The following is a 13,428-nucleotide window of genomic DNA, read 5'->3' as shown; positions in this document are numbered from 1 at the left end:
CACCTGTAGGTGATGCATGCTTTTCCTCTCCGTATGCACCATGCACCGCCTTATAAGCATCCCATGCTTCTTGGAAACATTGTGCTATCAATAGCTGTTAGTGTGCTTTAGGAAGGCTGAAAAACAGTGTATGTTCGTTCGGCGCCGTGTCTAAGTGCACAAGATCCTTTCAGAGGTGCACCCAGTACTGTGAGTTCATCAACTTCTCCAGAAACTATACCTGGATGATGGAGGCTTTCAGGGGTGCTTCATACTAAGCTGAGTCCATTTTGATGAACTGTTGTCTGGTGTCGGCAAGAGTATTTCACCTCAGGACACCAACAACAGGTGCTACGTCATATTCATTCCCCTTCAAAAGCAAGCTCTTGATTGGTTAACACGACACGAATGGAATCTCCTCATCCACCACTAGTGTGCAGCATCCACCAGGAGGCCATGGTGATTAGAGACCAGTAGCCAAATTTGGTTAAACCCCTACTCTTTTCAAAGGACATCCTGGGATTTTTAATGACCAGTCAAGTCAGGATCTCGGTTTAACGTCTCATCCAAAAGACAGCACTCACTGAGCAGGATAGAGTCCCCTTCACTATACTGGGGCGTTAGGACCAACACAGACCGCCTCCTGCTGGCATCACTAACACCACTTCCGGCAGCAACCTAGCTTTCCCATGTAGTCTCCCATCCAGGTACTGACTGTGCGCAGCCCTGCTTAGCTTCAGTGAGCGACCATATGAGAGTTGCATAGAGCTAGCTACTGACGCTAATCATGAACTAACTTTAACTACAACATAAGTCACATGAGGTCATGTGTGGATAACAGCTACCTTAATTGTAAGTACATGATTGTTTGTTAATTAATGTATTAATTACAACATTAATTTATGCTTAATTTAATCATTATGAGTTAATGAGTAGTTAAAGATGAGTTGTTGATGATGTGCCCCTTCAAGTAAAGTCATGACATAATTAAACATTAACAGGTCATGAGTTCATGTTGTTTACATTTAGGTTAAACTTAAATGTTAATTTATACATTAATTAACAACATGTACTAACAAGTAAATAAGGTAGCCGTTATTCACACATGAACTCGTGTGACTGACGTTGTAGTTAACGTTAGTTCATGATTAGCGCATGCCTTAATTCATCGTTAATGCATAATAATGTTTAGTTTACATATTAATACATCATTATTCATGTACTATTATTGTAAAGTGTTACCAAAAAACCTTTTACTGTCACTTTTGCAACTGTGAGATCATCAATTAGTGGTAAAGAGGGTACAGAATAATAAGATGGTTTTAAATTTGACAAAAACCAAAAGTATTGTGTTTGGATTAAACTTTCAATTTAAATGTAAACCACAGTTAAATGTGTCAGTAATGAGTGTGTCTGTTGAACAGGTAGAGGAAATTAGGCTTCTTGGAGTTCTTCTTGAATGTAGGTTAAAGTGGTCAAAACTAATCTATAAAATGGTAATAGTTATGGGAAGAGGTTTATCAATTATTAAGAAATGTTTTGACCACAGTGCTGTATATCTCAAATTGTTCAGGCAATTGTTCTTTCTTATCTCGATAGTCCAGTGGTATGGTCGAGTGCATCAAGTAAATAAGATGAATTACAGTTAGTCCAGAATACAGCTGCACGAGTGATGAAATAGCATAAAACTTTAGGTTTTGTATTGGTGAAGGATAGAGTAATTGTTTCTATGCTGTGTTTCATAAATATTTCTGTGTCAAGAGTTCCAAGTGTATTGTACTGTCAACTTTTGTATAGTAATGCTAGTCATCGTTTTAACACCAGGCATCCATCAAAAGGAAATTTTTTGCTTCCCGTTTCAAAAACGAATGCAAATCAATGGACCATAATGTATAGAGCAGGGGTCAGGAACCTTTTTTCAGCAAAGAGCCATTTCGATTTTTTTGGGCAAATGCATTTTTTTAAAGAGCCAATAGGGATATATATGAAGCATCACATGTTGAGCAAGTACATGACAATTTGTAGAACTTCTTTCTTTTCACCACTCATGAACATTGTTTGAATTATAAGGCGCAAGGTTACCATCGAAATGTAAATGGCATGCTCTTTATTGGTGTCGCGATTCAAGTTAGTCCACAGCGCCGCACACGCGCATTGGTTGAAACGTCCTTTTGTTCTTATTCATTTTTCCGTAAAAAATATACAATAAAAAGGTCATTTTAATTGTATTTTCAAAAGGAAACTGATTTTTAGTGACCGTTTTAATTTTTTATTGAAGGGAGACAGCTGGAGAACCACATATTTTTGGTCAAAGAGCCACATGTGGCTCCAGAGCCAGAGGAATGAAAACATAGAATGAATTATTATCAGACATTACATGCTTTGTAACAAGTAAAATGAGGTTTTAAAAATCATTGAAGAAGTATTTAATGGCACAATATTATGTGGATTGTTAATCTGGATGTTTTGTATGATTTTTGGATTATTATGTTTTTTTATTGGTCTTTGTTGTTATGTGTTAATGTAATTTTGTTTGGAGTTCGATGGACCCCTGGAAGAATAGCCAATACCTTGGTAGTGGTTAATGGGGAATCTGATAAATAAATAATTTTTTTTTAAAAAATGCTGTGGACAAATCAGAAGCTGCATGCTTTCAATCACTCCTCACTCCTTTGCTTCTAAATATTCAGTCCTCCCTGTGCAGCTCATTCATCTCGGAGACATCCAAATTCATTCCTCCTCTCTTTTAATTAAACTCGGTTCCTATTAGACATGTCTGGAGGGCAAGGCCCAAGAGTGCCAAACAGAACAGAATGGGACCCATCATGTCCTCTCTCTCATTCACTTGTGCTCTGTCTAATTACAGAAAAGAGCTGATTACTGCACCTCTGCTCCAAAAGCAGGATCCACCGAAAGAGCTGAAACTACAGACACATCATCTTGTTCCTCTCCGAGTCGTTTTGGATTCAGTCGAGACGTTTTAGCTGTCTTCTGCTCCCTCGGCGACCCTAATAGAGTTAAACATTACACATTGCCGCAGTGTGGTCCTCATAAACCTGCAACAGAACCATAAAATCTGGGACAGAGCGTCACCCTCTCTGACTTTGTCTGGTGCCAGCGAGTGAATGGAGAGGCCGCGGCAGACTGAAATGAGCTTATTGGAGCCAGTGAGTCACTAGAGCAGCCAATATAGGACATTATCTGCAGCCACAACACTGTGCTTGTGTTAGGTGGAAAAAGCAGGTCTTTTCTTGGTCACTTGGGGACTGATTGTAGTCGTACGGTCTCTGAATCGTAATCTTGGGCACGAGGCTGCAACTTTAAAAAGTATGGAATAAAATCGCTGTCATACTGTAAATATTTAGTGCGTAAATAAAATTCACGCATCAGTAATTATAAAATCGTAAAGGAAAACGGAATGTACTCGTAATTTTATGAGGGTACAATTCTGAAATCTGCGATTAGAACAGACAGATACAACATTTTCATTATCTGTTTGTATATGACTGATCAATTTACAATGACTGTACTTTACAAACACGAAATAAAGTTTCACCACGGACACGACAACCTGATTACTAGTACGAATCTTGAGTGGATGGGCTACAGCAGCAGAAGACCATACCGGGTGCCACTCCTGTCAGCTAAAAACAGGAAACTGAAGCTACAATTCACACAAGCTCACCAAAATTGCACAATAGAAGATTGGAAAAACGTTGCCTGGTCTAATGAGTCTCAATTTCTGCATGGGTCCATCCTGCCTTGTATCAATGGTTCAGGTTGTTGTTGGTGGTGTTTGTTTGTTTGTTTGTATACTTTATATACAAACAAACAAACACCACCAACAACAACCTGAATGGTGTAATGGTGTGGGGATATTTTCTTGGCACACTTTGGGCCCATTAGTACCAACTGAGCAGTGTTAACGCCGCAGCCTACCAGAATATTGTTGCTGATCATGTCCATCCCTTTATGACCACAGTGTACCCATCTTCTCATGGCTACTTCCAGCATGATAACACACATGTCATAAAGCGTGCATCATCTCAGACTGGTTTCTTGAAATTAGTTCACTGTATTCAAATGGCCTCCACAGTCACCATAGCTCAACCCAATAGAGCACTTTTGGGATGTGGTGGAGTGGGAGATTCGCATCATGGATGTGCAGCAAATCTGCAGCAACTGCGTGATACTATCATGTCAATATGGAGCAAAATCTCTGAGCAATATTTCCAATGCCTTGTTGAATTTAAGCCATGAACGATTAAGGCAGTTCTGAAAGCAAAAGGGGTCCAACCTGGTACTAGTAAGGTGTACCTAATAAAGTGGCCGATGATTGTAGTTTGAAGTGATATAAACAAAATACTAAAATGCCAGTCACTTTTTTCAATTATTATTATCAAAAGTCATAACTTTTAAGGCACAAAAAGAGAAAAAACTCATTCTCAAAATCAATCTTTTATTTGGAAAATAGATTTTTTGACAGTATGACCTTTTCCATTTAAAGAAACAAACAAAAACACATTATTAAAAGTGTTTTACCTGTTTGTAAACACTGGATGAAACACTGGGTTTGTATTATACTATTTTGTCAGCTTTTTTTGGTACTACCAGCTGGAAGTTGGGGCCAAGAACTTTTTTCAAAGAGATATCCTAACCCTAATCTAGTACTAACTGCAGAACAAACGGGCCTCAGAGCGGTTGTAATTCTCGACAGGAAGCCTGTATTGGGCAGATGTGATGGGGTGCGCGGGCATACTGTACTCTCGCTGTAGCTCATTTAACATGAATCTATATTCTATATTGAGCACTGGCTGCTCTTGATTCACTGGGTCCGTTGAGAGTCCACTTTGGGGTCTATTTCAAATGTCCCACTTATTGATGAAAGGAGGTGTGCTAGGCTTGCCTAAGGAAGTGACAGACCTGTCGGTTGAGAAACACTGAGAACGATCCGTGTGACGTGAAACATAAAACCTGACAACATGAATGTATCATTTCCATCATGACAAAGGATTTATAATCTTTGAAGGCTGTTAGATCTCATTCAGGAAAACAGCAGTGCGGAATCACATAGCACAGCAGTAAAGAATGCGGTCTTCAATTGGGTCCTGTGTTGCGAGCGGATGACTGATGTCGCCACACATCCTCAAGCGCTGCACTTTAACTGCTAGCAATGTGTTTGAGTGACATACATTTAGAAGGCTGTCAAAGGCTTGTCACTCAAACAGCAGACACACACACACACACACACACACACACACACACACACACACACCATATGTGAACATTGTTTTCCGGAAATACTTCGGAGAGTTGATCCAATAACAGCTGCAGTCTGCATGTATACAAGATCGTGACATCTATTTTCATTCTAATTCTAATCTTTCAACAGGTAATTACGCTACTGTAGTTTCTGCGAAAGAAGATTGCAAAGATTGGCAAATTCTACATATAACAACCCAGGCTCACTCTGATTACGTACCTCTATATACGTATACGTATAGATATAAGTATCTATATAGAGCTATCCAGTTTGTCTCGGTTTATTTTTTACACTAAACATTCTACACTCTTTTTTTATTTCACTTAGTGAGAGGTGTATTAGCAGTTTTAGTCAACTGTTCATGCAAAGACAGACCTTACACATCTCACAGTATGCATGTGAAAAGTGATTGCAGTTCTTTTGCCCTTTAGGAATCCCATATCTATCATTTTTTTTGACAAATGTGATACAAAAAGTACAAAAGCAAGGCATGTCAAAGTGCTGTAATTGTTTAGTGAGGAAAATGAAATTGAGAAGAAATTTGGTGTGGGATGAGATGTAATTCTTTGCGACTTAACATGCTTAATGTAATTATTCCTTTTACTACTTCACACTATTTCAGATGTGTTCAGAACTGCGAAATGTATTTGTTTGAAGCATGTTGATGAGGAAAAAATATCCTTAATTTATTGATGGAAATAATTTGGCAGTGTCACATGCCTGTTATAAAATATAATTGGATTGAGGAGGGGGGGGGGGGGGGGCACGGAAAAGTTGAACCCGCATACCCATCAGTAAATGTGCAGTTGCGCCCCTATTCTCATGTAAATCCACCAGACTGGATGAGTGACCAACCGACCGATCCAGTCACCCTCCATCTTCCCTAAACCCAACCAATAGTGTTTTAAAAAGCAATCCAGAATAAGAAAAGCCCTCTGGTTTTTACTACGTTTTCAGATTTTCTGTTATTTACTTTGTCTATTTTTGTTTTTTATTTAGCTTTTGTTTTTGTCTAACCTGCTTTCTGGAACCGTTCTTCACCGGACTCGAACCCAGTTGTGGTCCTACTCCTCTCTGCGTCTCAAGAATGCCGACATACATGTCGAGCTACCGGACAAACTGGTAACAGCGAGAAAGTCATCAATATGGAGGTAAGCGGTCATCTGATAAGCGAGAAAAGAAACAGCATCATACCGCCCTGTCTCATTCATTTCAAAAACGAACTGCGGCAATACGTAGCTCTGGCTACATAATTCGTGATCTCCAGAAATGTATATAGGGCTACGATTTTAGAATGAGTCTGTGTTATAAAGTGTGTGTGAAATCGAAATTTTTACATTGTTCATTTTGCTAGCATACATTGTTAATCTTTAGGTGAACAATTAATCCATGTAAGTTAGCATAAATTTTGGTCATATTCATTTAATGTCTGACCATTTTCTACTGCATTTGGAGTGGTGGTTTTTCTCTGATCTTCTTCTTTAGCCACGATACGCTTAATCACGCACCGCTTACTGTTACTATGCTATGAGGGAATAATGCGCAAAATAAAATAACTCTGTTTAATTTCAATTGGAAGTATGTCAACATACTGAAATGAGTCTCTTCAACTTTTGATGACAACTCTCTGAGGACTTTTAGAATGGCATGCTGCTGTTCTAATTGGTTTCTAGGGTTGCTATGTGGTTGCAAGAATGTTCTGATTGGTTGTTATGGGATTTCTAGGGTGTTCTGAGTGAATTCTGTGTTTCTGTTTGGTTGCTATGCAGTTACCAGGGTGTTTTGAGTGGGTTGATAAAGTTCCTTTGCAGCTAGGGTGTTCTTAGGCCCAATCCAAATTCTATCCCTTAGCCCTTCCCCTTGTCCCAATTGTCTTTAGCTTGAAGGCTAAGGGGAAGGGCTAGGTGAATATAGCCATATAGATTAATATGGCCATGGTGTAATTGCACAGTACAGTTTCACTCTTATTGCCACATTATATTGTTAACCTGATATATGCCTCCAGTGATTGCCTGAAGATAACCCCCCCCCCCCCCCCCAAAAAAAAAAAAAAATCATCATCATTTGATCTCATATCAAGTAAGAGATTGCGATGACATTTGATGATGTAGTGCTGTCCCATGTCTTAGGGGTAAATTTTGAAGCCCTTCCCCTTCACACTCGGTTTTAAGGGTCAAGGGGAAGGGGTAGGGGTACAAAAATAGAATTGGGATTGGGCCTTACTCTGCGTCCAAAATCGCCTACTACTCGAGTATGTATTACATTTGTATTTGAATTTACTACATGACTGTTAATGTAAATGTGAGTAGTGTGAATGAAATTTGGTTGTACTACATCCATTATTAGTCACTATCACGTGACTTACCCATGTCAGTTGTATGGCTTCACTCCCATTCATGAATTCTCTTGTGTGGCATCATAGAATAGCGTAGCAGCCATTGCATACACAGTTCAGAATCTCGCCGGAAGTAGCAGGTCATCTGGATTCTTCTCTCTTACTGGTTTACAGTGAACTCAGACATACTACTCAACATGCATACTGTTTTTAACATACTATATAGTATCGAAATATGCGATTTGGTGATTTCTTAGTAGTTGCTGAGGTGTCTATGTGGTTTCAAGGGTGTTCTGAGTGGTTTCTAAGGTTGCTTTGCAGTTGGAATCTCAGCAAATACCTCGGACATGAGAAATATATCTACATAAAGCTTGAAATCTTTACTTTTAAATGAATGAACTACACTTGAAAACAAATGTTCTTTGGGTTTGTAATCTGAAATGAACTTGAGGTACAGTTTCAGTCTGATCTCATGAATTCCCACCATTCAAAAACATGACATCAACTACTTTAATGCCAACAAACTTGTAAAAAAAGAAGTCGGTGTCATTTTGGAAGGAGATTTGCTGTCAGGAACAAGTTGGAAATTACTTCTTAAGACCAGTGAGATTAGACATACTATTCAGGGGATGAAAATGTGTAACAGGTAAGTTATTGATTGTTATGGTGGTTACTTAATTTGAATGACAAAATGACGTCTGATCATGCCCTCCACAAACATTAAGGAGGTTGGTGTTGTGATCTCGTCAATGTCCCTTTAAGACAAGTCATTCTCCATTTCACTCAGCGCCCATCTTTGAAACACCTCTCAGGTGGTATGCTCGGGCATTCTGTTTGAATGGGGAAACATCGAATTCTCTAAAACTGCTTGCCAAGCTTACGATTGAATTTCATATTAGGAATCATCAATAAAATTAAACAACAACTCTGTCTTTAGTTTAATTTCTAAACGTCCAAATCACACAAAATCTGCAGAAACTCATGTCTGGTCCGAACTGCTCCCCCATAGTCGATTGATGATTGGCTACTGAACTAGAAGGCGGGCTTTATTCGCCATATAGTGATCGATGATTGGCTCCTGTACTAGTGGGAAGGGCTCTATTCACCATATTGACTGTTACACTTTTCCCCATAAAAAGATCCGAGTGACATGTCTTGTGTATTGTAGAGTCTATGATTTTTATTTTTTTTTTATAGGAGACAGTTGTTGTTAAATTTCATTGCTGATTCTAAATATGAAATTTAATCCTAAACATTTTTTGAAAATTTTATATCTCGCCCTTCAAAGATATTGGCACTTGCATGCCTGAGAGTTGTTTCAAAGATGGCTAACAAGAGAAATGCCCTAAAGGGACTTTGTGTGTTCAGAGTAGATGCTTTGTGGTCTCTAGGATATTCTGGCGGTTTTTAAGAAATTTCAAGGTAGTTGTGAGTGGTTGCTAGGAGGTTACTAGGATATTCTGAATGGTTCTTAGGGTGTTCTGAGAGGTCATTAGGGTTGCTAAGGTTTTTAAGTGTTCTTCATAATTATGGTTGTTGCTTGGTGTCTCAACTGTACGCTGTAAATTAATGGTATACAGGTTTCCATATGGCTCAGTTCTCCATCATTATGTAGAAATCATTTCTTAGTCCCTTTATTAATCAAGGGTCACCACAGCGGAATGAACCACCAACTATTCCAGCATATGTTTTACGCAGCGGATCCCCTTCCAGCCACAACCCAACACTGGGAAACACCCATACACTCTTGCATTCACACGCATACACTACGGACAATTTAGCTTATTCAATACACCTATAGCACATGTCTGACTGTGGGGGAAACCGGAGGAAACCCACCCAAACACCGGAAGAACATCCAAACTCCACACATGAAATGCCAACTGACCCAACCGGGGCTTGAAGCAGTGACCTTCTTGCTGTGAGGCAAACGTGCTACCCACCTATATATTAAAATAAGCTCTTTAGGCTAGCACACTTTAATTTTTTACCTTATTGTGACATAATTTAAAAAAATCTTTACTGCATCCAGCAAAATGCTAGTATACCACTGAGTTTTAAAGTATAATAATATATATGTAATTATATTGTATTATTATATATGTAATGTGATTTTATGATGTCAGTCTGACTACAAAATTAGTTTAAAATGCATTTAAACTCCATCAGCCGTGCTCACATCCACCCACTAACTAGGTCAGTGTTTTTTTCTTGCTAATACCAGTCAAAATTAAGACCTCTTATGGATACAGACTCAGAAAAGTAGAAAACAGCCATCAAAATGGACAATATATTTCTTTTTAAAGACCCAAACCCACACAGGTCTGATATGATTGGCCAAAGTGTTGTAAAGTTTAAGGATCAGAATGTTTTGATTGGAAGTAAAAGAGCTCTTGCGCCTGTTATTATTTAAAGCCAGTCAATCCAAAACAAGAGGATCCAATCCAAAACCTTTTGGTTTAGTCTCTTCATTAATCAGGAGTCGCCACAACAGAATGAACTGCCAACTTATCCAGCATATGTTTTCATGGCGGATGCCCTTCCAGATGCAACCCTTCACTGGGAAACACCCATACAATCTCATTCACACACATACACTACGGACAATTTAGCTTACCCAATTCACCTATAGCGCATGTGTTTGGACTTGTGGGGGAAACTGGAGCACCCGGAGGAAACACACGCGAACACGAGGAGAACATGCAAACTCCAGAGAAATAGCAACTGACCCAGCTGAGGCTCGAACCAGCGTCATTCTTGCTGTGAGGCGACAGCGCTCACCCACTGCGCCGCGCTAATACTGACTATGCTGCACAGTATAAACAGCTCAATGCACTATGCACATTATTGTACATAATGCAGAAAATAGATAATATGATATGATGGAATGCTCTTCTAAACATATCTGATATCATTCTATAGAGTTTCACTTATACACAGATTGTCTGTGCACGAAACAGGCTATTTTCCTCCTATCTGGTGTGACACCGACTGACTGATATGATCAGGACATGAGAGAAACTACAGTTGGATATGTGCTCTTTTTCTGTTTTAGACTTTTATCTCTTTATCTCTCTATCTGTCACCATTTTTCCTCCCGCTGTGTAAATCTGCCTGTTTGCCTACAGGGTTTGAACTGCACTGCTGACAACCAGATGGATGACACTCCAGATATAAATGCACCTCAAGAAGAGAGAAAGACATTTTAGAAACTGCAGTCTCCATGAGCATATTGACACTTTCATATACAACTTATCTCTACAGTTTTTATCTGCGTATTAAAGACACAGATTTTTTTTATTAGTTTAATAAGAACATTTTACAATATATTATTATTATTATTTAGGTTTAAGTTGCTTTATTGGCATGGCATTTAGTACAGTATAGCCAAAGCATTTTTAATATGTATAAGATATGTAATATATTAACATTATTAAATTAATAAAATATACAGTAAACAATAACTAAATGACAAAAAAAGAAAGAAAAAACAGATAATACATTAGAAAATTATAACGATTACAATAGCATTAAAAATTAAAAAAAGTCTAATTAAGATACATGAATTAACCATGTCTTATGGTGTGTAGAGTGTATACATGTTTTGCAGCTAGTTTAGATGTAATTCATCCCTGAGTACATGGTAAAGTTTTTAAGAGTCATTTAAATGAAAAGATAATTAATTAAAGTGCCCCTATTTTGCATTATAAAAGGTCATATTTTGGTTTTAAAGGTCTCCAATAACAGGCTGATATGCATGCAAGGTCAAATAAAAACACTTTCATTGTCTTATAATATGTATTTATTTTAACCTATTATCCCAATGACTCCTATATGATTTGAGAGAGTAACGGCTGGAAGGGCATCCGTAAAAAATATGCTGGATAAGTTGGTGGTTCATTCCGCTGTGGTGACCGCTGATTAATAAAGGGACTAAGCTGAAAAGAAAATGAATGAATGAATGAATGAAATGATTTCTACACGATGGAGAACTGAGCCATATGGAAACCTATATACCATTTACAGTCACAGTTGATACGCCAAGCAACAAGAATAACCATGTAGAACACTAGAGGATGAGACACTGTAGGTTTCTTAATTATTAATTAATTATTATTAATTTGTTTTTATTATATATAACTGTTTTATTATGATCAATGAATATGTCTTTTTTTTTAAAACAGATACATTTTAAATAAGTGTCATGGGGGTGTAGTGGGGAGCACGATCGCTTCACAGCTAGAAGGCTGCTGGTTTGCATGTTCTCCCTGTGTTCGCGTGGGTTTCCTCCGTGTGCTCCGGTTTCCCCCACAGTCCAAAGACATGCGCTATAGGTGAATTGAATAAACTAACTTGGCTGTAGTGTATGTGTGTTTCCTAGTGTTGGGTTGTGGCTGGAAGGGCATTCGCTGTGTAAAACCAAAGACTCTAGAATACACAAGACTCTGTCACTCTTTCAATGTCAATCTTTTTTAATGAGGAAAAGTGTAACAGTCAATATGGAATAAAGCCCTGCCTACTAGTACACTATAGGCTGACAATACTCTGAGGGAGGGGCTCGGACCAGACCTGAGTTTCTGCAGATTTTGTGTGATGAAATGAAACTAAAGAAACAGCTGTTTAATTTTATTTGTGATTCATAATATGAAATCCAATTGGCAAGCAATTTTGGAGAATTTAATGTTTCCCCACTCTATGCCCAAGCACACTGCCCGAGAAGTGTTTCAAAGATGGCCGAGTGAAATGACTTGCCTTTTAGGGACTTTGGTAAACTGCTGGATATGTTGGCGGTTAATTCCGCTGTGGCAACCCCTGATTAATAAAGGGACTAAGCCGAAAAGTCTGTCTGTCTATTTATATACAGAACTTGCTTCAGCATTTTAATCCAATTCCAGATTTTCTGCATGAAACATCTTCCCTGATATCTGGTCTTATCCAGTATTCAGTAATCTGCTTTTATCTAAGCTGTTTTCTTGCGCGGTATAACCAAACGGATATCTTATTTTCAGGTTGAATCGTTATAAGAATGCAGAGAAACAAGACGAGCAAACCTCAAACCAAAACACTGATGGCATGCTATCCTTTTTGTTTTGTTTAGCATTTTTAGGACAAATCACAGCAGTGCAGTATTTTTGGACGTATCATGGCAGCACCATCAGCATCCTCGAAGTGTCTTTGAGCACATCATGTACTGTACATGACACTGCCAGAGTGTAAGGAAAAGTGGGAAATGAGTAAGCAAGAGCGATTTCTGTCTCAATAAGTCTGAACAATGCAAAGTATATGAGTGGGAGGATGTTTATACTGTGTGTGCTCGTCTCCTTTTAACAGGGTGTGTGTTGGTCTATGAGAGAGAGAGAGAGAGAGAGAGAGAGAGAGAGAGAGAGAGAGAGAGAGAGAGAGAGAGAGAGAGAGAGAAAATATCAGAGTTTGTGTGTGTCTTATACGAGAGAGAGAGAGAGAGAGAGAGAGAGAGAGAGAGAGTATATGAGCGTGTCAGGCTGTGTGGGTGTGTGTGTGGGATGCTCTCTCCGGCACAGCTAATGTGAAGTGTTCATAGAGGCTCAAGAGAAACGCATATAGAGCTTTTAATAAACATAGGTAGCCATGCAAATGTCCACTCCCCCATAAACACCACATTTAAAGCTCTTCTGTTCTATTTCCAAGGCACCACCCGAACGCAATTATGCCATTAAAGCATCTTGTTTAATCTAAAAAGGGCGCCATTTTTGGCGCTTTCTTGTACATCTATACAGTTAAAATGTCTGCTTTCATCGTTATCTCTGCGGATCTGCGAGAGTTGCAGGAATCGACAAAGGCACGGGGATGTTGCGGCAAATTAATTAGAGCG

The sequence above is a fragment of the Danio aesculapii genome, chromosome 10 (assembly GCF_903798145.1).
Source record: "Danio aesculapii chromosome 10, fDanAes4.1, whole genome shotgun sequence".
Classification (NCBI taxonomy): domain Eukaryota; kingdom Metazoa; phylum Chordata; class Actinopteri; order Cypriniformes; family Danionidae; genus Danio; species Danio aesculapii.
Note: the sequence above shows the minus strand (reverse complement) of the source record.